The sequence below is a fragment of the Saimiri boliviensis genome, chromosome 13 (assembly GCF_048565385.1).
Source record: "Saimiri boliviensis isolate mSaiBol1 chromosome 13, mSaiBol1.pri, whole genome shotgun sequence".
Classification (NCBI taxonomy): domain Eukaryota; kingdom Metazoa; phylum Chordata; class Mammalia; order Primates; family Cebidae; genus Saimiri; species Saimiri boliviensis.
This window is the reverse complement of record NC_133461.1, coordinates 60,780,544-60,803,715: the sequence shown is the minus strand read 5'-3', so window position 1 is coordinate 60,803,715 and position 23,172 is coordinate 60,780,544. Positions and strand designations below refer to the sequence as shown.

The 23,172-nt window shown below is 40.6% G+C and overlaps 1 protein-coding gene across 5 annotated transcripts in view; it reads left to right on the top strand.

Annotated features, from left to right (window-relative positions):
• DLGAP1 (DLG associated protein 1) overlaps nucleotides 1-23,172 on the top strand; it is a 966,546-nt gene that overhangs the window by 443,610 nt on the left and 499,764 nt on the right. For 4 of the 5 annotated variants that reach the window (XM_074383721.1, XM_039463610.2, XM_074383720.1 and 1 more), the window contains exon 1: nucleotides 17,554-17,639. The exons of the other annotated variant lie outside the window; for it this stretch is intronic. The gene's annotated coding sequence lies outside the window, so the exon portion shown is untranslated. Of the gene's footprint in view, nucleotides 1-17,553; nucleotides 17,640-23,172 lie in introns of those variants that run through there. 5 annotated transcript variants of the gene reach the window in all.

Genomic DNA, 23,172 nt, shown 5'->3' with positions numbered 1-23,172 from the left:
AAGAACAAAGACATTAAGATTTATATTACTTTCACTGATTATCTCTTCTAAGAAAAAGGAACCAGGTGCAGAAGCGGAACACGAGAGTGGACCTGGAACCTGACCACTGAAGCACAGCACCACATAGAGGCAATTAAGCCCTGGGATGTCTGCGGGCGTACCTGACAGCGTCAGGCCTACCGCGAGAGCTTGGAGGAGCAGTTTTCTCCTAACTTATCTGGAGAGAGACATCTCTGCCATCTCCTTCCACAGCTTGCTAAACAGCAGGAGCTTTCCCAGTGCTGGCACTGCCGCACAGCCAAAGCGCCCTCCAGCAGCCCTTACACAGGGTGACAGAGGACTGAAAGCGTCTTGCCTTAGGGTTATTCCTTTCACAGTGTTACCCAGTTTCACACTTCCACTACTGAGAGGCATTAGTAAAAGAACTAAGATCACATATGAGTAACTAAGATCACCTATGAATAACTAACTACGATGTGTATATCTCTAGTTATTTTCTTCTTCGTTATTTGTATGCGAATAGGCTGAGGCTTCTGACTCCTGCCTCAGCACTTATGGGGTCTCCTCCCCCACAAAACAAAACAAAATCTCTGACATTTTCCCTCAGAACTTTGCAGCCTAACTTAAGGCATTTGAGTGATTCTCCACAACCAGATTATGCTTAGCGAGAGTGATAAGATTAATGCTGTCTGCTAGCAGCTTTTGAAAAGCAAACTGCATCATTAATTAGTTGAACTGAATATTTCCAATCGACTCCTTCTCCACTGACCAACTTTCTGGTTAAAAAAAAAAAGAAGCATAGCACATTAGGCTTTAGGTAGACTTAATGTTTCACTAATAAGCAAAGCAAACATTGATAACTGGCAAACCATTCACCTGGGAGTCTTTGTATTATGCAAATAAACTACCTTCTCGAACCTAGCTGTGTTCTGCATACTTAGAGTGAAGTTCAAGGCTGGACTGGAAGTGGGTGAGAGAGCTGCACCCTGGAGGGCCCTTGCAAGATAAACAGCAGTTTCAGCAGGGGCACTCTTTTCTATATTTGTAATCTATTGCTACATTGCATTTCCATAAATCATTTATTGATGTTTATTTGTTTGGGGGGGATTTTTTTTTTTTTTTTGGTATGTGCTTGAGGAAAATGAATACTTTATCTAATTTAATCTAATACCTTTTTCTGTGATAGAAAATTAAAGACTTTACTTTTTTGTTAGAAATATTTATTTTTGTTGCTGAACTCCAGGAAAAACAGGGTATGAAGTCCCAAAACATGTCTGTTTTCTTTCTGAATATTTAATTCAGTTTATCAAATATTTATTGAGCTTCCAATCTAGATAAGGATTCTACACATTGGGGTATACCAGTGAACAAAACAGACACAAGCACTGCCCTGAGTTCTACCTTCTTTGCTGTACTACCCTGTGGGAGAGAGGAGGAGGAGGGAGGGAAGGGTGCAGAAATGATGTGCAATGTACCTTTTCCAGGTTTTCTGCACAGGCCTGCTTTTAGTTACTGTGTCCTGTTCTCAGACCACGTAATTCACTAATTTCCTTAGATTATAGGGTCACTTTTATTTTGACTACTGAAACATGATCTTTGATGTAAATAACACTGAAAATTCTCACCTCTTCTTCACCTGAAAATATTGCTCGGGAGATGAGGGGCTGAAAGGCAAAGGGAAGGAACTAGTATTTATTGAGCATTTAGTATACTCCATATACTTTACATGACATGCATTTAATCTGAACAGTTAATCTGAAAGTTGGATATGACTTTTATCCCTACTTGATATATGTGAAAACTGAGACTGAGAGATTGACTAAATAACTTTGCCGAGATCACACAGGTAGGAGGGCACTGACCCAGAACGGAGCCCAGGACCCCCTGCCTTCTCCCTTACAGTGCTGGCTCAGCTGGCGCCTTGCAGGTAGAAGCTTCCGGTCTCCCAAACTTGTCAACAAACCTAGAGGTTGAGAAACAAGTTTTTTAATTCAATGAACACTTTTGCAGGTCTTGAAACCAGTGTGCTTTAAAATCAACTTGAACAATAGAGCTTCCTGGGCCTAAGAAATTCAGAAGAAAAGTATTGCAAAGATTTGTGTAACGGTGAAGGCTTCCTTCATGATGCTAGCCACAAACCTCCCCAGATGTCATCTGTTGCAGCTCTTAAATTCTTCTACAGAAACTTCTCCCAGAGACTGTGTACAAGGTTTTCTGTGCATTATATCCAACCAGGCACCTCTCTCCCACATACCTTTGAATTGGGAACAATTCTACACTTAAATAGGAAAGTATGATGGGCCAAGACTGAAGGTAACAGCTGAGGCAGCTCACCAGCTGTGGTGAGCTGGGAAACTTATTTCAGAAAAGTAATTGGAACTAGTGATTTTTTTTTAATTAAAAATGAACAACTCTGAATCCCACTATAGAACTATATTGCTTTTATATTTTAAAACTTTTTGTTCTTCCTCCTTCTGTATAAAATTTAAGGCTAGATATCTGTCTGTAGGGAAAAGAAGTTAGTTATACTGGAGAGGAGTATGAAAGGGAAACCTTGAACTGTAGTTAGTCAGAGACTTAAATCTGCTGTTAGCATGTGTTTATTACTATCAGTCTTAAAGCAGGAAAGTTAATGAATTTTCTGAAGCCAGAGGGAGAAGAACTTTTGTTTTTCATGGGAGAATTAAAGTATTAACATCTACACAATATTATTATTTACCTTTATATATCTTGATTTGTTCCACAAAGGCTTTGAAGTGGTTTATAAGAATTATTAGCTCCACAGTGGGATAGATTGATAGAAATATAAATAAAAATTAGTATCATTGTATGGTTTTTGTTATTGTATGCAATGCAATTATTGACATTCAGCTGATATTCGCAAAAGCAAAGAGGAATTCTGTGTATTATGTCATTCAGATTTTGTCCTGAAAGAATAAAATTCTTCAGTGAAGCGAAGATTTTCCTGACACTTAGGTCTGACAAGGACATTTTATCTGACATGTCATGGCCAGTGTTTTCTGACCTAAAAGTGAAGACAAGTGTCATGGAAAACTTTAAACATTTTCCCTAAATGCGAACAGAGGATGTAATGACCAAGTCTAACTTAATGGAAGCAATGTTCTGGATAAATTAGAAAGTGTGTGGTCAACATACACATCTTGCTAGTAGTTTACCTTAGTTTGCAGAGTAAGGTTATCAAAAACGTAGCCTACGGCCCAGGAGGTTCCTCACCCCCACATGCAGTGTGTGGATCCATATAGAACTCTTTTCTGCTTAGACCAAACTGGGCTCGGGTCCACTTCAAACAGTGCTCTTGGTCTTCGCTACCAATTGATTAGAGGTGGCAAACACTGAAGCTTATTTTTCATACCTCTAGGGCATCATATACACTTAAAGAGAGAGCCCAGGCCTCTGAAGTTATACACACCATTGTCTGCATAGGTGTCAGTGCTTTTCCAGGGTGGGACTTCAGAGCTTTCAATCCACAAAAGAGTCACCGTCAGGAATGCATTGACCACACGTCCTTTAAATACTTTTTCTTTAATACTTCTGTCAAGAGTTTTCAATAAAAGGTGAGCGGCAAACAGTTCAAAGGCATCCTCTGGCAAGAGTCTGGCCCAGTGTTCTGTGCTGTTAATCAAAGCCAGGGCCGTATAAACAAAAAGATCAAAGCACACCATCCACGGACACTCTTTAGAAATGAAAGCCTCTCCCAGACTGGCACCTGGCATCCACCTGCACCTGGTGAGGTGGGGGTGGAACCTCTGCAGGACCAATCAAAACTACTTCTGCAGGGTCTACTGGGTGCCAGAAAATGAAGATACGGTGTTGAACAGATTCTTGTCCAGATTGGCCCTATTCTAAGAATGACACTATAATTAATTACCATTTTGGTCTTTTGTTTTTATTTATTTATTTTTATTAATATACAACAGTTGTACATATCTTGGGGGGATATGTGATATTCTGATACCTGTGCACAATGTGTAATGATCAAATCAGAGTAGTTGGTATATTATCACTCCAAACATTTATCTTTTCTTTGTGTTGGGGACATGACAGTTCATTTCTTCCAGCTACTTTGAAGTGCACGATAAATGTTTGTTAACTATAATTGCCCTGGTGTACTATCAAATACTAGAACACATTCTTTTATCTGACTGTACTTTTGTACCCCTTGACCACTGCCTCTTCACCCCCACTAATCACTATGTTTGCTACTTGCTGTGAAGGATAAGGAGCCGTAGCCTCGTCCTTAAAAGTAGTTTAAGTATCTTCCAGAACACAAATAAAAGAACAAATATGTTTCCAAAATTCTCACCAAGTACAGCCAAGTATGCAGTATTGATTTTCACAGTCTTTTACAAGTTAATAATCATCTTATTCGTTTAGGAATAAAGAAATTTGTTGTTTATATTATAAACAGATCTCTATCTTATGCGCTTAGGACTATAGCAATATGTTCGTTATGACTTTGATCATCAAATGCTTTTTTTGGTGGAATTCAGAGAATAGATTATTCAGACGATCATCACAAGTAGATACATTAAAGTTACTTTTAAATATTTAATAGTTACCGTCAGATAAATCCACAATTGGACAACTTGTAAGGAATTCAGTGTTTCATAATTTTACTATTGTTAGAAGCATCCTATAGCAATGGGGACAAAAATGTATGGTGGCTATTATCTGGTGCTTTCTATTTCTCCATGAAGTATGAGAAACCTCACTGAAAAGGAGAAAGAAATGTCAGCGAGTTGAGAACAGAGCATATAAAAATGATTATCGTGATTTGTCCTCTTTACACAAAAGCAGAGAAAGCCTTTGACAACTGCCTATATTGTCTAATTTAGTGCTTGAAACTTTTAATCACAAACAGATATTCAAAGAGCACTACAGATTTGAAAGGAAGACTGTAGGGTCAGACTGTCTGGATTTGGATCCAGCTCCTTCACTTACTAGCTGTGTGGACCTGGGCACAGATCAGTTTCCTTATCTGTGTAAGGGAAACCCTATACGTCCGTTTCCTTATCTCTATATTGGGATTAGTAACCTTACCGTAGAGAGATGTTTTAAATATTAAATGATTGCATATGTAAATGCTTACAATAGTACCCAGTAAACAGCAAGCGTTAGCAATCATGATTTGAGGTACCCAGCAGTGCGAGAGACACTAGACCGCAAAGGAACATTCAGAATAAATGACCTCAGTGAAAACAGAAAGAATTTTTTTTGTTTTAATTGAGACAGAGTTTCGCTCTTGTTGCCCAGGCTGTAGTGCAGTGGTGTGATCTCCGCTCACTGCAACCTCAACCTCCCAGGTTCAAGTGATTCTCCTGCCTCAGCCTCCTGAGTAGCTGGGATTACGGGCACCTACCCCCACACTCAGCTAATTTTTTGCATTTTTAGTAGAGACCAGGTTTCACGATGTTGACCAGGCTGGTCTTGAACTCCTGACCTCAAGTGATCCACCTGCCTCGGCTTCCCAAAGTGCTGGGATTATAGGCGTGAACCACCGTGCCTGGCCAGAATTATATATATATATAATTATGTATATATATAAAAAATTTTTTAATTGCACTTTAGGTTCTGGGGTACATAGGTAGAACATGCCGGATTGTTGCTCCCTGCCCCTGCTGTCCCTCCCTTGTTGCCCTCCAATAGACCCCAGTGTGTGATACTCCCCTCCCTGTGTCCATGTGTTCTCATTGTTCAACACCCCCTGTGAGTGAGAACATGCGGTGTTTGATTTTCTGTACTTGTGTCACTTTGCTGAGAATGGTGGTTTCCAGATTCATCCATGTCCTTAGAAAGGACACGAACTCATCATTTTTTATGGCTGCATAGTATTCCATGGTATATATGTGCCACATTTTCCTTGTCCAGTCTATCATTGATGGGCATTTGGGTTGGTTCCAGGTCTTTACTATTGTAAACAGTGCCACAATTAATATACGTGTGCATATGTCTTTATGATAGAACGATTTATACTCCTTTGGATATACACCCAGTAATGGGATTGCTGGGTCAAATGGAATTTCTATTTCTAGGTCCTTGAGGAATTACCACACTGTTGTCCACAGTGGTTGAACTAATTTACACTCCCACCAACAGTGTAAACATGTTCCTATTTCTCCACATCCTCTCCAGCATCTGTTGTCTCCAGATTTTTTAATAATCGCCATTCTAACTGACGTGAGATGGTATCTCAATGTGGTTTTAATTTATATTTCTCTAATGACCAGTGATGATAGCATTTTTACATATGTTTGTTGGCCTCATATATGTCTTCTTTTGAAAAGTGTCTGTTCATGTCCTTCACCCTCTTTTGAATGGGTTTGTTTTTTTCTTGTAAATCTGTTTTAGTTTTCTGTAGATTCTAGATATTAGCCCCTTGTCAGATGGGTAGATTGCAAAATTTTTTTTTCCATTCTATTGGTTGGAGGTTCACTCCAATGATTGTTTCTTTTGCTGTGCAGAAGCTCTGGAGTTTAACTGGATCCCATTTGTCTATTTTGGGTTTTGTTGCCAGCTTTTGGTGTTTTAGTCATGAAGTCCATGCCTATGCCTATGTCCTGAATGGTTTTGCCTAGGTTTTCTTCTAAGGTTTTTATGGTGTTAGGTCTTATGTTTAAGTCTTTAATCCATCTGGAGTTAATTTTAGTATAAGGTGTCAGGAAGGGGTCCAGTTTCTGCTTTCTGCACATGGCTAGCCAGTTTTCCCAACACCATTTATTAAACAGGGAATCCTTTCCCCATTGCTTGTTTTTGTCAGGTTTGTCAAAGATCAGATGGTTGTAGATGTGTGGCATTGCCTGTGAGGCCTCTATTCTGTTCCATTGGTCTATATCTCTGTTTTGGTACCAGTACCATGCTGTTTTGATTACTGTAGCCTTGTAATATAGTTTGAAGTCAGGTAGCATGAAGCCTCCAGCATTTTTCTTTTTGCTTAATATTGTCTTGGCTATATGGGCTTTCTTTTGGTTCCAAATGAAGTTTAAAGTGGTTTTTTTTCCCAGTTCCGTGAAGAAGGTCATTGGTAGCTTGATGGGGATAGTGTTGAATCTGTAAATTACTTTGGGCAGTATGGCCATTTTCACAATATTGATTCTTTCTAACCATGAGCATGGAATGTTTTTCCATTTGTTTGTATCCTCTCTTATTTCCTTGAGCAGTGGTTTGTAGTTCTGCTTGAAGAGGTCCTTTACATCCTTTGTTAGTTGTATTCCTAGGTATTTTATTCTCTTTGTAGCAATTGTTAATGGCAGTTCGTTTTTTATTTGGCTCTCTTTAAGTCTGTTATTGGTGTACAGGAATGCTTGTGGTTTCTGTGCTTTGATTTTGTATTCTGAGACTTTGCTGAAGTTGCTTATCAGTTTAAGGAGATTTTGGGCTGAGATGATGGAATCTTCCAAATATACAATCATGTTGTCTGCAAATAGAGACAATTTGACTTCCTCCTTTCCTAATTGAATATCCTTTATTTCTTTTTCTTGCCTGATTTCTCTGGCTAGAACTTCCAGTACTATATTGAATAGGAGTGGTGAGAGAGGGCATCCTTGTCTAGTACCAGTCAAAGTGAATGCTTCCAGTTTTTCCCCTTCAGTATGATATTGGCTGTAGGTTTGTTGTAAATAGATTTTATTATTTTGAGATACATTCCGTCAATACCTAGTTTATGGACACTTTTTAGCATAAAGGGCTACTGAATTTTGTCAAAGGTGTTCTATACATCTATTGAGATAATCATGTGGTTTTTGTCTTTGGTTATGTTTATGTGGTGAATTATGTTTATAGACTTGAGGATGTTGAACCAGCCTTGCATCCCTGGGATGAAGCCTAATTGATCGCAATGGATAAGCTTTTTGATGTGCTATTGCAATCTGTTTGCCAGTATTTTATTGAAGATTTTTGCATCTATGTTCATCATGGATATTGGCCTGAAGTTTTCTCTTTTTTTTGTTAAGGAACTGCTGGTTTTGGTATCAGGATGATGTTGGTCTCATAAAATGATTTGAGAAGGATTCCCTCTCTTTGGATTTTTTGAAATAGTTTCAGAATGAGTGGTACCAGCTCCTCTTTGTATGTCTGGTAGAATTTGTCTGTGAACCCATCTGGACCTGGGCTTTTTTTTGGTAGGTAGGCTATTAATTGCTGCCTCAACTTCAGCCTTGTTATCGGTCTATTCAGGGTTTCAGCTTCTTCCTGGTTAGGCTCAGAGTGGTGCAATTGTCCAGGAATTTATCCATTTCTTCCACTGGTTTACTTGCATAGCGTTGTCTGTAGTAATCTGATGGTAGTCTGTATTTCTGTGGAATTGGTGGTGATATCCCCTTTATCATTTTTAATTGCATCTATTTGATTCTTCTCTCTTTTACTTTTATTAATGTGGCTAGCAGTCTATTTGTTGATCTTTTCAAAAAATCAGCTCCTGGATTTATTGATTTTTTGAAGGGATTTTTGTGTCTCTATCTTCTTCAGTTCTGCTCTGATCGGACTTATTTCTTGTCTTCTGCTAGCTTTTGAGGTTTTTTTTATCTTGCTCCTCTAGCTCTTTCAGTTTCGTTGATAGGGTGTCCATTTTAGATCTGTCCTTGCTTCTCATATGGGCATTTATTGCTATAAATTTTCCTTTAGACACTGCTTTAAATGTGTCCCAGAGATTCTGGTACGTTGTGTCTTCATTCTCGTCAGTTTAAAGAACATCTTTATTTCTGCCTTCATTTCATTGTTTATCCAGATGACATTCAGGAGCCAGTTGTCCAGTTTCCATGAAGTTGTGTGGTTCTAAGTTAGTTTCTGAATTCTGAGTTCTAATTTGATTGCACTGTGGTCTGAAAGACTGTTTGTTATGATTTCTGTTCTTTTACATTTGCAGAGGAGTGATTTACTTCCAATTATGTGGTCAATTTTAGAGTATGTGCCATGTGTTGCTGAGGAGAATGTATATTCTGTGGATTTGGGGTGGAGAGTTCTGTCGATGTCTATTAGGTTTGCTTGGTCCAGATCTGAGTTCAAGTCCTGGATATCCTTGTTAATTTTCTGTCTTGTTGATTTGTCTAATATTGACAGTGGAGTGTTAGCGTCTCCCACTATTATTGTGTGGAAGTCTATGTTTCTTTGTAGGTAGGTCATTACGAACTTGCTTTATGTACCTGGGTGCTCCTGTATTGGGTGCATATGTATTTAAGATCATTAGCTCTTCTTGGTGCATTGATCCTTTTACCATTATGTAATGCCCTTCTTTGTCTCTTTTGATCTTTGTTGGTTTAAAGTCCATTTTATCAGAGACTAGGATTGCAACTCCTGCTTTTTTTTTTTTTTCCTCTCCATTTGCTTGATAAATCTTCTTCCATCCCTTTACTTTTAGCCTAGGCGTGTCCTTGCATGTGAGATAGGTCTCCTGAATACAGCACACTGATGGATCTTGACTTTTTATCCAATTTGCCGGTCTGTATCTTTCGATTGGGGCATTTAGCTCATTTACATTTAAGTTAATTTTGTTATATGTGAATTTGATCCTGCCATTTTGATGCTAGCTGGCTCTTTTGCCCATTAGTTGACACCGTTTCTTCATTGTGTCGATACTCTTCACCACTTGGTACATTTTTGGAGTTGCTGGTACTTGTTGTTCCTTTCTATGTTTAGTGCTTCTTTTAGGAGGTCTTGTAACGCAGCCGGACAGAATTTTTTAAAAATGAGAAAACTTTTAGAAACTACATGTTAATATTACTAAATTAGTTTTCATAGAACATTGAAAGGATATTGCAATCACAATATAAAAATATAAATAGGGCTAGGCATGGTGACTCACAACTGTAATTCCAGCACTTTGGGAGGATGATGCAGGAGGATCACTTGACCTCAGGAGTTCAAGACCAGCCTGAGCGACATATTGAAACCCCCATCTCTATAAAATAAATTATTTTTAATTAGCTGGCCATGGTGGTACATGCCTGTAGTCCCAGTTCTGGTGGCTGAGGCAGGAGGATCCCTTGAGCCCATGAGGTGGAGACTGCAGTGAACCATGATCATGCCACTGCACACCAACCTGGGTGACAGAATGAGAACCTGTTTCAAAAAAAAAAAAAAAAAGAAAGAAAGAAAAGAACAGAAGCAATCTGTTAACAAGATAGTCAAAGAAAATTTATAGAATCAAAAGAAAAAGACAAATGTCGAATACACAGACCAGTTCAGAGGACCCACAGCAGACAGGCTGTGCTCAGCAAGACCAGCTTTCTCTTGCTCTTGTGCCACAGCCAGACTGCATTTCCCAGCCTGCTTTGCAGCTTGGGATAGCCAGTGGAACCTGAAAACAGTTTGTCTCATGCCCAAGCCTGGCCCCTGAAACTCTCCCTGGTGCTGTTCTGAGGCTATGGTTCAGTTAGAAAGTGGCAGGTGTTTTTGCAGTGGCTGGGGGATTCTTTGTGTGGAAGTGGCAGAGTGGGGGCTGGCAGGTGGGTGGAGGTGTCAGTCAGAACCATCAATGCTGCTCTGAGGAGTCTGAACTTTGCCTTGGGGCCAGGAGGATCCACTAAATTGTGTGCTCTGTGTAGACAGGGGTATAACAAGCAGATGTGCATTTCAGAACATTCACTCCCTTGGCTGGGGGGAGGATACTGAAGAGACCAGGAGAGGTGGGACTGGAGCTGAGGCTGGAAGCAGTTAGGAGGCTTTGGTAATCACCAGGTGGAAAGGGATCAGGCTTGAACTGAGATAGTGAGGGATGGAAGGGAGAGATAGATGCCCAAGTATATTGTAGAGTCAACTGTGCTGCCAGTGTGAAGAGCTGAGATGCCACAGTAAGAAATAAAGGTGGATACAGAGGTCATCATATTTGGGGATGCATCATGACTTTGGGTGCTTATGCTCATGGCTGTTATTTTTTCTGAGAAGTTAGAAGATTGGGGGTTTTGTTTGTTTTCTTTTTTCTGATTTGTTTTATTGTTGTTGTTGTTTGAGACAAGGTCATAATCACACCACTGAACTCACCCAGGCTGGAGTTCAGTGGTGTGATCATGGCTCATTGCAGGCTTGATCCCCTAGGCCAAAAGGAACTTTCTTCCTCAGCCTCTCTAGTAGCTGAGACTACAGGTGTGCATCATCATGTCCAGCTAATTTTTTTATTTTTATTTTTTTGGTAGAGACAAGGTCTCACTATGTTGACCAGGCTGGTCTCGAACTCCTGAACTCAAGCAATCCTCCCAGCTCAGTCTCCCAAAGTGCTGGGATTATAGGCATGAGCCACTACGCCCGGCCCAGAGGTCTGTTAGCAGCATCCTCTCTACCACCACATTCTACACTCCATTCATCCCAGACTATTGGCTCTTTCATTTATTGCTGCCCCGTAGGTACTATTGCTCTGTCTGAAATACGTACATCCCCTTGACAATCAAGAGTTTCTAAACAGTCTCCTACCTACATCAAGTCTTCTAGAAAGGCTTCTCGCACTTCGGAAAAGCCTGGCTGCATTCCCTTTGAGGCTTTTTTGCCCATGCCCTCTCCCCTCTGGTGACACTTATAAAAGTGGGGTCACTGTGCTCACAACCTCTTTATAACTAGACAGAGAGTGTCTGATGGCAGGGATTTTTTTGGCGGGGGGAGGACGGAGTCTCACTCTGTCACCCAGGCTGATGTGTAGTGGCATGATCTTGGCTCACTGCAACTTCTGCCTCCTGGGTTCAAGCAATTCTCCTGCCTCAGCCTCCAAAGTAGGTGGGATTACAGGCACATGCCATCACACCTGGCTAGTTTTTGTATTTTTGGTAGAGACAGGGTTTCACCATGTTGGTCAGGCTTGTCTCGAATTCCTGACCTCAGGTGATCCACCTGCCTTGGCCTCCCGAATTGCTGGGATTACAGGTGTAAGGCATTGTGCGGGGCCAGCAGGATTTTTTTCTTCATCCTTGTGGTTCCGATGACTAGCCGAGGGCCTATGATAAATAGGTGCTCAGTAGACACTTGATGAATAAGCTAATTCATTAATGAAAATAAAGGGATTGGAGAAAGGTGTGGATCTTGAAGTAGTAGCATCCCCACCTCCATTCTTATGAGAAGAATAGAGGAGCTAAGGACCAACCCCTGAAAGGACAGATAGCATTGAAAATTTAATAAATAAAGTTGAATGCAAAAAATATATACATTCCGCACAATTGTATGATTCCTGTGCTTTTCGTTGCCTCAAATGCTTCATTCCTTCTTCTTTTGGCCTTGTGCTTGAAGGCTGGCACTCCAGCAGCTGTCTTGGAACATGAGGTGACCTTAAATTTGGAGGCTAGGTCTAGAAAAGAAGAGCATAAAGACAGACAGTAGGCAGCTAGGCCCGTGGCTAGCAAAGAACCAAAATACCAGCACCTAACTGCCCAGCTCTGGGCAGCTTTTCCTGAGGGTTGCCTGTCTATGTTGCGGCCACTGTTAGTTTGTGTTTTGTATTGTAAATAGCTAAACCTAATCCAATGTAGAATGGTTTGCCTTCTCATAACTACCGTAAGTGCCCTAATGAGTCTTTATCTTCTTAAATTTTATTTATCTATTTTTAGAGACAATCTCACTGTCACTCAGGCTGGAGTTCAGTGATGCGATCACGGCTCACTGCAGCCTTGGCCTCTGAGGCTCAAGCGTTCCCCCAACCTCGCCCTCCCAAGTAGCTGAGACCACAGGCCTGTGCCACCACACCTAGCTAATTTTTTAATTTTTTTGTAAAGGCAGGGTCTTGCCATGTTGTTCAGACTGGTCTCGAATTCAGAGCCTCAGGTGATCCTCCTATCTCAGCCTCCTAAAGAGCTGAGATTACAGGCATGAGCCACCGTACCCAAAAACCCTGATGATTCTTAATCGGATTTTACTTTGATTTTTCTTCGCCAGCTTCTTAAGCAAACACTACGCTAAACTATGTGGCAATCAAAGTGAAATCAGATTAAGAATCAGCTGCTTACAAACTTTCACCCCAATAGGATATTTAGAGAAATGGTGTGTAACCCTGCATCATATCCTGTGGTAGGTAGAGTCTGTTACAAGAAAACAAGACAAATGTGTTCCTGGTGGATTATAGAAGTGCTCAAGTTCTAGAACAGAACTCGCATGATCTTGCAAGTAGTGCAGATCATTACTTGCCCTTTTTACATCTTCAGTCTTTAGAAAGTCAGCCAGGTATGGGAATCTAAAAATCCTTCTAACCCTTGGAGCTCTTCTCCCTCCCTGTCCATGCATGATCCAGCCCCATCCTGTTGCTGTTCCTTGTGGTCCGATGAGGGGACTCATTCCCTGACCTAAAGGTTCCTCCTCCTGGGAGGGTAGTGGACGCTGTCATTCTTCAACTTGAAACAACTACTAAACAAACCCACCTCTACCATGGGAACATGAATCCTACTCATGGCATAACTTCCATTTGTTACTATGCTGAAATTTTCCACTTGCGACGGAATGAGGAGAGGAAGGAAATAACGGAACAAATGAGGAAGAGAACCCTATCCCGCCGAGGGCATGTTGTAATATATGTCCTCCAGGAGACTATAAGTTAACCAGGGAAAGCACCCCACCTTCTTGCTCCTTCCTATCTCCAATATCTAAGAGGCACATTCCACAATATTGCTGATTGAGTGAATGAGGAAGTGATTGAATAAACAAATACGTAACAGCGAGGCAATGTTTGCTGCTGCTGTGGTGGTTGTCCCAGTATCAGCTGCAGTACAGTAAGAAGCATGGATCTCAATGAATGCTTTCTGTAGTTAATGCTGTTCATACAAGATTAGCAATGCCAGACAGGGAAGCAGCAACCTAATGATCCGCAGCCGTTCATTCACAGGCAGGGTCAGAAGTCAAGAGGAGTCTGGAGCGTCAGTGGAGTCTAAAGAGACTCAGTGGCTGTCACTCCCTTCCCACGTCCTGTAGCAAGGCTTCATCAGCATTTCTTCTTCTTCTGCCTTTGAATAATCCAGTTCCTGTTGTGCGCATTGGCTCAAAAGTCAGAAAAGGAAGGAAGAATCCCAAAAAGCAACATAATGAGTACTGAACTACCTGAATCAAAAGCGTATGGTAATTGTATAGGAAGGAAGTGTTACTTTTTTCCCCATCACTGGTTTTGGTTTTTCTGCCTTTCATTGCATGAGAATAAAACGCTTTGACAGAGTAATTTGGAAAGTTCAAAATTTCTGGGCATGAAAAATGATTTTCATTCTTGGACAGATGTGATGTATCTTCAGAAGCCATTTGTATCCAACTGCTGTGCCTGTCTTTGAGAAATCTGATTTTAAAAATAAATTGTAGCCTGAAACAAGACACAACAGCTTTCTGTACAGGGCCTTTGCTAAGTCTTCCTGCTTGGATTCAAAGATAGTAACTAAATGGCATACAAATGCCTTGTGAAAATAGGTATTTTTTGTTTAACTGTATCTGAAAAAATATAACTAGGTGTACAATTTTACAAAGAGATGACAAGTTGATATTGATTTTACAGAATAGCTGGACATGATAACTTTGTTGTTACTTGGGGTGTGTGTGCGTGTGTGTGTGTGTGTGTGTGTATTTATATGTTTACATACAGGGTTTGGCTCTGTTTGGGGCATCAGGCATCCACTGGGGATATTGGAATGTATCTTCCATGGATAAGAGAGGGGCTACTGTATGTATAAAGTTCAGTGGAAAAATCCTAGTGGGTGGGATTTTTTTCCAGACAGAGGAAAAAGCCCAGCAGGGTTTGTTAGTGACTGATTCTAGTTTTTAAAAATGTGATAATTCAGCAAATGAACAGTCATATTTTCCAAATGTGGATTTTTAGCTTGCCATTGACAGAAAAAGCAGCAGCAGAAAGGGGGACCACTCTTACATGCAAACTAATAGGAAGCAAACTCAACCTAAAAATATCGACAGGTTGAGTTTCTGAGGGAATGCTGACTAGGATCCATAGGGTTTGCATAGTAAGTATTTGTAAATCCTTGAGATGAGTCACCATGGCGTGACCAAATAGCAAACCAATACACACACACATTTTTCCTTTTAAGAAAACTTTAGGGTTTTATTCTGATGCCTCACAGCAATGAAATGGTTTTGTTTTTTTGTTTTTTTGTTTTTTTCAGACGGAGTCTTGCTCTGTCACTCAGGCTGGAGCGCAATGGCACGATCTCGGCTCACTACAACTTCCGCCTCCCAGGTGCAAGTGATTCTCCTGCCTCAGCCTCCTGAATAGCTGGGATTACAGGTGCCTGCCACCACACCCAGCTAGTTTTTGTAACTTGTTGTAGGGACAGGGTCTCACCATGTTGGCCAGGCTGGTCTTGAACTCCTGACCTCAGGTGATCAGCCCTCCTCTGTCTCCCAAAGTGCTAGGATTCCAGGCATGAGCCACCGCACCTGACCAGCAACGAAATGATTTTTAAGGAAGTAGCAAAACAGCACAAGGGGAAATGTAAGGATTGGAACCCAAATGCTCCCTTCAGGGTCATTCACTCTTCAACCACTCTTCAGTCCTTGGCTATTCAACCATTCCGGTCAGCGCTGCCTGGAGCTGCTCCAGGAGCAAGAAGCCGTGCCTCTAACCTAGGCTCCCTCTCACCTCCAGAGCCCATCATTATTCCCAGGGACTCTTTTTGCAATGTCTATCTGACTATGATGAAGATAATACGTGTTACCGGGATTATTCTTGTATTGAGTGCTTAGCATGGGCCAGGTGCTATATTGATAGCTTTAACCTGTGCTATCCCATTCGCTCCTCACCACAGCCCTATTTCTATACAATTACTGTATGTTTCTTATTCAGCTAAACATTGCACTTCATAGAACACTGCATTGTTCTATGAAATCGTCTGGGTGCAGTGGCTCACACCTGTCATCCCAGAACTTCAGGAGACTGGGGTAGGAGTGCAAGATCAGCCTGGGGAACAGAGTGAGAACCAGTATCTACAGAAAAATTTAAAAAATTAGCCAGGCATGGTGGTAGGTCCCTGTAGTCTCAGCTATTTGAGAGGGTGAGGTAGGAGGACCACTTGAACACTGGGAGTCAAGGAAGCAGTGAGCCGTGATCATGCCACTGTACTCCAGCCTGGGCAACAGAGCAAGACCCTGCCTCAAAAAAAGAAAAAAGGAAAAAAAAGCCCAGGGGTGGGGAGGGGAACAGAAGTACTCATTTCTTCAGGGACACATGACTCAAAAGGCTTGATGAGTTACGCTGCTTATGATAACTACAATTACCACTCCTCCAACTGTAACTGCAAAAATTCATCCAGGTGAAGCTCTGCAGCTGGAGTAGCACTCTTAGAGTTACCTCTGTTCTTATCAAGAAACAAATAACTTTATACTGGTTGGTGAGAATAGGGTGGTAGCTTTCTTGGGGACAAGGAAAAGAGAGTATGAATGAAGAAATGAGAAAGGAAATGGTGCTTCCCATGGGGAGAAGAGAATGCTGGAATTTCAAGTGCTTCTTGGACGTTCTGTAAGAGAAAATTGGAACAACTCATTTTCTGTTCTTTCAAACACAATTTAGCCCTGCCCTGGTCCTAGAAGACAAACAGGATGCAGGGGCTTTGCTAGTCTCCCATGGCTGCTATTTTCTCGGTAACCAAAATGTCAAGAGAAGAATACTTGATAAAACGAAGATGTAGCCAGAACCTACTATCCGTCGTTAGGCATTAAAGATGGGGTAAAAGGAACTAATACTTACAGAAAGTTGAGTAGGGTAGCATTTCTTGGCCTCAGGACTGTCATGGTCTAGTGGAAGGGACAGAGTGGCACAGGAATACCAATTAATCAGTAAAAGTGAAGTGCAAGGAACTAAACATGCAAACGAATGAACAATTGTCTCTTTTTTGGAAGGCACTATTTCAAGATTACATATGAACCAAGCCCTCTACAGGAGGGTTCCTGGGCATCCATGTCAAAAACAGACAGATAAAAAAAAAAAAAAAAAAAAAAAAAAAAAAACAAAGAAATGTTACCAATGCATTTGATGCAGAAGCAAGGTTGAGAACTGCTGAAAGAGGTTAGCAGAAGCTGGATTTTGAAGCTGTAGCTTTTAGGCTCTCTGAGACCATGGAGCGCTTGATTGCTGTGGGCCAGGTGTGAGGGAGAAGGCCCCTTATCAGAGCAGCTGCAATGGGGATGGGAAGGAAGAAACTAAAGACATCAGAGACAGGAGGGAGAGGATGCAGAAAGGGACCCACCGCATTGTGAACTCCCGAGGGTGGGCACTCACCTGTCTCTCCATCCCAGAGTACCCAGTATGTGGCCCACACAAGGTGCCAACTGAACAGATACTTGTTGAATAAATAATTGAACTGAGTAAATATATTTTAAAAATCTGGAAAACATGGCAGCTGGGGCATAGAGTATCACCAAAACACAACAATGAAATTTTAGAAGGAAAAATATTTAGAGAAAAAAACTGAATTCAGTCTTAGACTTTTTAGGTTTAAGTAATCAAACATAATAGAGATCCAAACATCTGAGAAGTCTGTCTGATGTCAAGTCGTAGGGCTCCTAAATTTCTGTTTTTGTCACCCCCTCCTATTTCATTTGTATGTGACCAGGAGACTAAAACATGCATTATGCTCCCAACAGGCTAAATCTATTCTGGAATCCACTGAATGCCACTAGAGGGACTGATCCAGAGATTTCCTGATTGAATGACAGCGGCGCTAAGAACAGTAAGTCATGGTTGGAAGCAGTCAGGGAAGAATGGAGCTCAGATATCCTAAATTAAAATATAAAAGCCTCAAGTTATTGGGCATGTATATCTGAATTTCAAAGTAAAATGCCAGCATCCCACTATGCCTCCCGAATCCAGCACATTCTACCACACACACACACATACACACACACACACACACACAGACACACACACACACAAACACACCTCTTTCCCTCTGAGTCCATTATGGGCCCAAACTGAATTTTTATGGAACCATAATACGGAAAGAAATGCCCAAGCTGAAAAGGTCAATGAGCAATAATTTATCAGCAATCAATGCTCAACACTGACATCATAACCTCTTAAATGTACCTTGTTGTCTAGAGCTTGAATTTCTGTGTGGCTTCACATACGTTATTTGGATGAAGGCTGAATCTCTCACACACTGGTTATCATAAACTGTGCAGTTGACATTAATAGAATAGAGATGCCCTCTTTTTGGTGACTCACTATTTTTCAGCTTCTTACTCATAGGTTTCTCTCTCTTGTTTTTTCACATTATTGATCAGTGAATATTCTAGTAGTCTAATTCATGTGTATTTGAGGGCTAAAAATGGAAGACTAACCTTGTCTGGGGAAAGGAGCCAAATAGTGTTAACATCCAGGTGAAGAACAGGTTAATTCGGAAGGGAAGCTGGGAAGAAGGGACGTCCCGGGAGAGCAGGAGAAAAGCAGAGGACCTCAGGGATGGCTGTTCCTCCAGCTATTCAGTACTTACACCATGTGCTCTGTTATATCTAGAAAACAGGAAAAGAAAAACAATCATTGGGAAACATATGAATACCATAGAGAGGAGAACTGTGTTTCATTACCTCAATTCCTATGATCCTTCATTAGTAAGGGAAGATACAGCATCCACAATAGAGAAAACATAAGTGCTTCAGAAATATAAAGTTGTCTATTTCTCTGAAGTCAAAATGACAACATTCTTGCTTATAAAAGAAATATCCACTAACTTACAAATGAACCATCTACAAGAATTATTTAATTATATGACCCTCAGTTACTAATATGCCCTGGACACTGTAGTTTCTGTGGATTTCTCAGAAATTATGCTGAATATTATAATCTGCTATGCTCTTACATCATACACCAGGACTCAAGTCAGACCATCAGTTCTTTGACACTTGTCTGCCTTCAAATCACTTACCAAATACCTGACCATTTTCCTTCCTTAGATCCTGAGGCCATACCAGTCCTGGCACTCATATAGACCGTTAATATACCCACACTGTGCCTTTGTTTTCCTGTGTACAAATGAAGATAAACACACTTAGGAAATTAGCAGTTTATGGCCATTTCCAGCATCCACTTGCTGCTCCCATCTTCCCCCAGGAAATTTTCCTCCTGTCTCTCACAGTTCCTCCCCAGCCCCTCTGCCTTCCTGTGTTCTCTCCCTCTATTAAATCAGCCACAGATATGATGTCATCAATATTTCTTTGATGGAGACACTTTCACCCCACCTCTTTCAAATTTTCCCATTCAATACCTTTTATCTCTACCTGTAAAATCAAATACTTTGTTTTCTGTTTAGAGTTGAAAGAATTTCTTAGCTGGGCATTAAGCAGGAATTGCTATAAACACCTTCAAGATAAATCTGTTACCTTTCAAAAAAAAAAAAGACGTTAAGCCCCTGAAAAAGAAGATGGGTCCAAAAAGAAATTACATCCTTGAGCTCCTGACTTCTTTTCTCTCTTTTCTCCTATCCCTTAAATCTCAGTCAGTCACTTCCCAGGCCTGTGCCTGAGGATGCCCAGGTGATCTGGATCCATGGCCATTCCTTGGCACCCTCTCCCTCTCTATCAAGAGCAGAGAATCCAACTACAGCCCTGGGGAGGTCTATTAAACCAACTGGGAAGCTGTTATCAAACTATTGTTTCCTCCCAGTATATTCCCCCATCATTTTAATATGTTTCCACTGGGGTCATAGTTTTCTAAGCCTTATCCTCTTCCACCCCAATGAAGAATCAGGGCTCAAAGCCTGTTGGGGAAAGGAAGGAAGGAGAGATGTTTGTGACTGCCGAGTGGTCTGGTAATCACACAGGAGCACTTCAGATGGACAATCCACATTCAACTGGCCTTGTGTCAGCATCCAGAACACTCAAGACAATGGCAACAAAGAGACATGCAGAGAGTCCTCACAGACTGGGATAAGGAGAGAGAGAGAAAGAGAGAGAGAGAGAGAGAGAGAGAGACCTGGCAGTATAGCAAGACATCAGTAGATCACTGAACTATGGACATATTCTCCTATTGAGAGCTCAGGTATTAACGTGCATGGACATCAATATGACCATGCTGATTAAACAATGTGGGTGATTAGGGGAACCAACCCCACAGAGTCACGATTCTGTGTTTAATTTTTGACTCTCCAGAAACTTAACTACTAATAATCTACTATTGACTGGAAGCCTTACCAATAACATTTGTTGTTGAACACATATGTTGTATGTTATATGTAATTTATATTACATTATGTTCTTACCATAAAGTAAGCTAGAGAAAAAAAAATGTGTTACTATTAAAATCATAATGAAGAGAAAAAATATTTCATTAGGTGGAAGTGGAGTGGATCATCGTAAAGGTCTTTATCCATATCCTCACATTGAGTAGGCTGAGAAGGAAGAAGAGATGAATCTGATCTTGCTGTCTCGGGGTGGGGGCAGCGGGTAAGAGGCAGAAGCAAATCCACTTATAAGTGGACCTGTGCAGCAACTGTGTTATTCAAAGGTCAGCTGTGTCGTTGTGTCAGAAAACCTGTTAGCATAGACGGGCAAGTAGATGCTTACTACTGAAGTACAACAGGAGTAGACTAAACGTTTGGTTGCTTAAAGTAATTAGGAAAGTGGTAGTGAAATGGCATAATTTTTCCACATCCCTCCAATCACCCCATGGAAACAGAGCAACTAAGATAACAAGAGCAAACCCCACAGACAAAGATCTCCAGTAAAACAGTGGGAAAACACATTCCCATAAACCTCCAAATATGTGTGGGTTGGAATAAACTACTGGTGAGATAAAAGAACTGCATGGTGTCTTCAGCATGTCAGAGGAAATAAAAAGAGGACAAAGGGCCTTCTGATGGCCCCAAGAAGCAGAGAAGCGAAAACAGTTTCTCCACGAAGCTTGGTGGGCGAGTGGCCCACCAAGGGAAGGGCAGCCCAAACGCCTCCAACTTGTGGGTGAACTAGCTTGTGCTGGAGAGCCTGGACCCCATGGACCCTAAAGGGACCCATAATAGCCAGAAACTCTCACTGAGGAGAAACTACTGGAATAGAATCCAAATTAAGCAGGAGAAAGACAAGAGGAGCAGAGGAGGCAAAAGAAAGAAGATGCAGGTACAAGTGGAGGGAGGAGCAAAGAACCAACAGATAAAAGATACGTATTTGTAACACATCCAGAAATAATAGAAAAGGCAGCTCTAAATCTCTAGGGCTAGGAAGCTCTCCTAGTTCATTCTCCTCTTCTAAGAGTACAAGAAAACTCATCTCACGTAAACATCAATAAAGGAAAAATGGCCGTTGCAATTATGATAAAGAAAAATGAATTGAGGAATGTAATGTCTCTGCAGGCAATAAAAGCATGCCAGAAAGATATGTAAACAAAAGAGAAGAAAATTCTAACCCAATATTTTACACCAATCTGGAAAAAAAACATACCGCTTTGAAAGGACAGCATAACCCTGAATTTTAAAAACTCAAAAATAAGCTAATTTGAAAAAACAAAGACTTGAAAAGGAGTTTATAAAAATAGAAAAATATTAGACTTGGAGGGAAAACTTATTTCAAAGTTTTAGGCTAGACTGGAAGAAACAAAATAGTGAATGAACACCACAGAAAGTTTCTTAAGAAAAATAGAAAAGGAAAGAATAAATAACTTTAAAATAAAAAGATTTAAAACATATATACAAAAAAAAGGCATAGACAGTAGGAATAGGAGAACAAGGAACGTATAATAGAAGTTCCTAAAAAAGAAAATCAATGCAAAGAAAGAACAAATGTTATCAATTATAATTCAAAGACTACTTTTCTGACATAATACTTGTCCAACATTTGAAAGGACATACTTGGTGAAATTGGGCCAGAATAGCCTACATATAAACATAGTCTGGTAAAACTATTGACCTTTAAAAAAGAAAAAAGTCTCTTTGGCAGTAGTTAAAAGGTCAATATCCCTTATAAGAGAAAGAAAATCAGGTTGTCATCAGACTTTTTGACAGCAATGCTTTATGCCAGAAGACAATGGTGTAAAATATTTTAGAAACATTAAAGAGAGCAGATGTGAGCTGAAGATTTTATACCCAGCAACATTGATCTTTAGGTACCATGGTCACAATTCTTAATAACCATGCAAGAATTCAGGAAGTAATGTTCCTGTGAGCCTTTTCTGGGAAATTTATGGAGACCAAGCCTCAGGAAAGCAGTATGACTAAAGAGGTAACAATAGACTGGCAGTGAGCATTACGTATACATTTTTTTTGGATAACTCATAGTGCCTGTAGTTTATAAAGGAGAGAGTATAAAATGTGATGGCCATTTGCTCTATATACAATTAACTGTCAAAAAATGAGGGAGGGAGCATAAATTGGAAAGACTGTATAAACAGAATAAGCTCTGTGATTTCCTCAAGGATACCAATGGAGAATAAAAACGTATCTGTTGAAAACAGATGCCGGGGAACAGGGGAGAAGGTGAAGAAGAGGTTATTAGCTAATTTCAATTTTGGTCATAGCAGGATAGGGGAAAAAAAGCAAAAATGGGATTAAAATTATTATTTAGAGATGTTAATAAAATTATAGATTATATGAAGATGTTAATAAAAAAGGGCTCAGAACAAAATAGTACAAACATTTCTAAATACAAAAAGAGGCTGGGTGCAGTGGCCCACACTTATAATCCCAGTCGTTTGGGAGGCTGAGGTGAGAGGATTGTTTGAGCTCACAAGTTCAAGACAAGCCTGGGCAGCAAAGTGAGGAACATATTCCCTACCAAAAAATTTTAAAAAATTAACCAGGCACAGTAGCATGTGCCTGTAGTCTCAGCTGTTCGGAATGCTGAGGCAGGACAATCCCTTGAGCCCAGAAGTTTCAGGTTGCAATGAGCTGTGATGGCACCACTGCACTTTAGCCTAGATGACAGATTGAGACCTTGTCTCAAACACACACAAAACAAAATAATAGGAGAGAGACAGAACACATGCACGTGAGCAAATCATGTAGACAAGTGCTTCTCAGACTCTGTCGTGAAGGACCACTTTTTTTCCCCCAATAATTTGTAAGCGACACTTGTGAAATACAAAATATGCTTGACTCTAGTGGCAATATCAAATTATTTTAAATATTTCTAAAGGTGTTTGGTTGTTGTTGTTTTGTTACTTTCTATTTACAAGCCATCATAGCTTGGTAGCAAACAGCTCAGGGAGCAGCCTTGATACAGACCACATAGGAAAAGAGTAGAAACATAGGCAATAAAGATAGAGGTAGTCACAGGTGT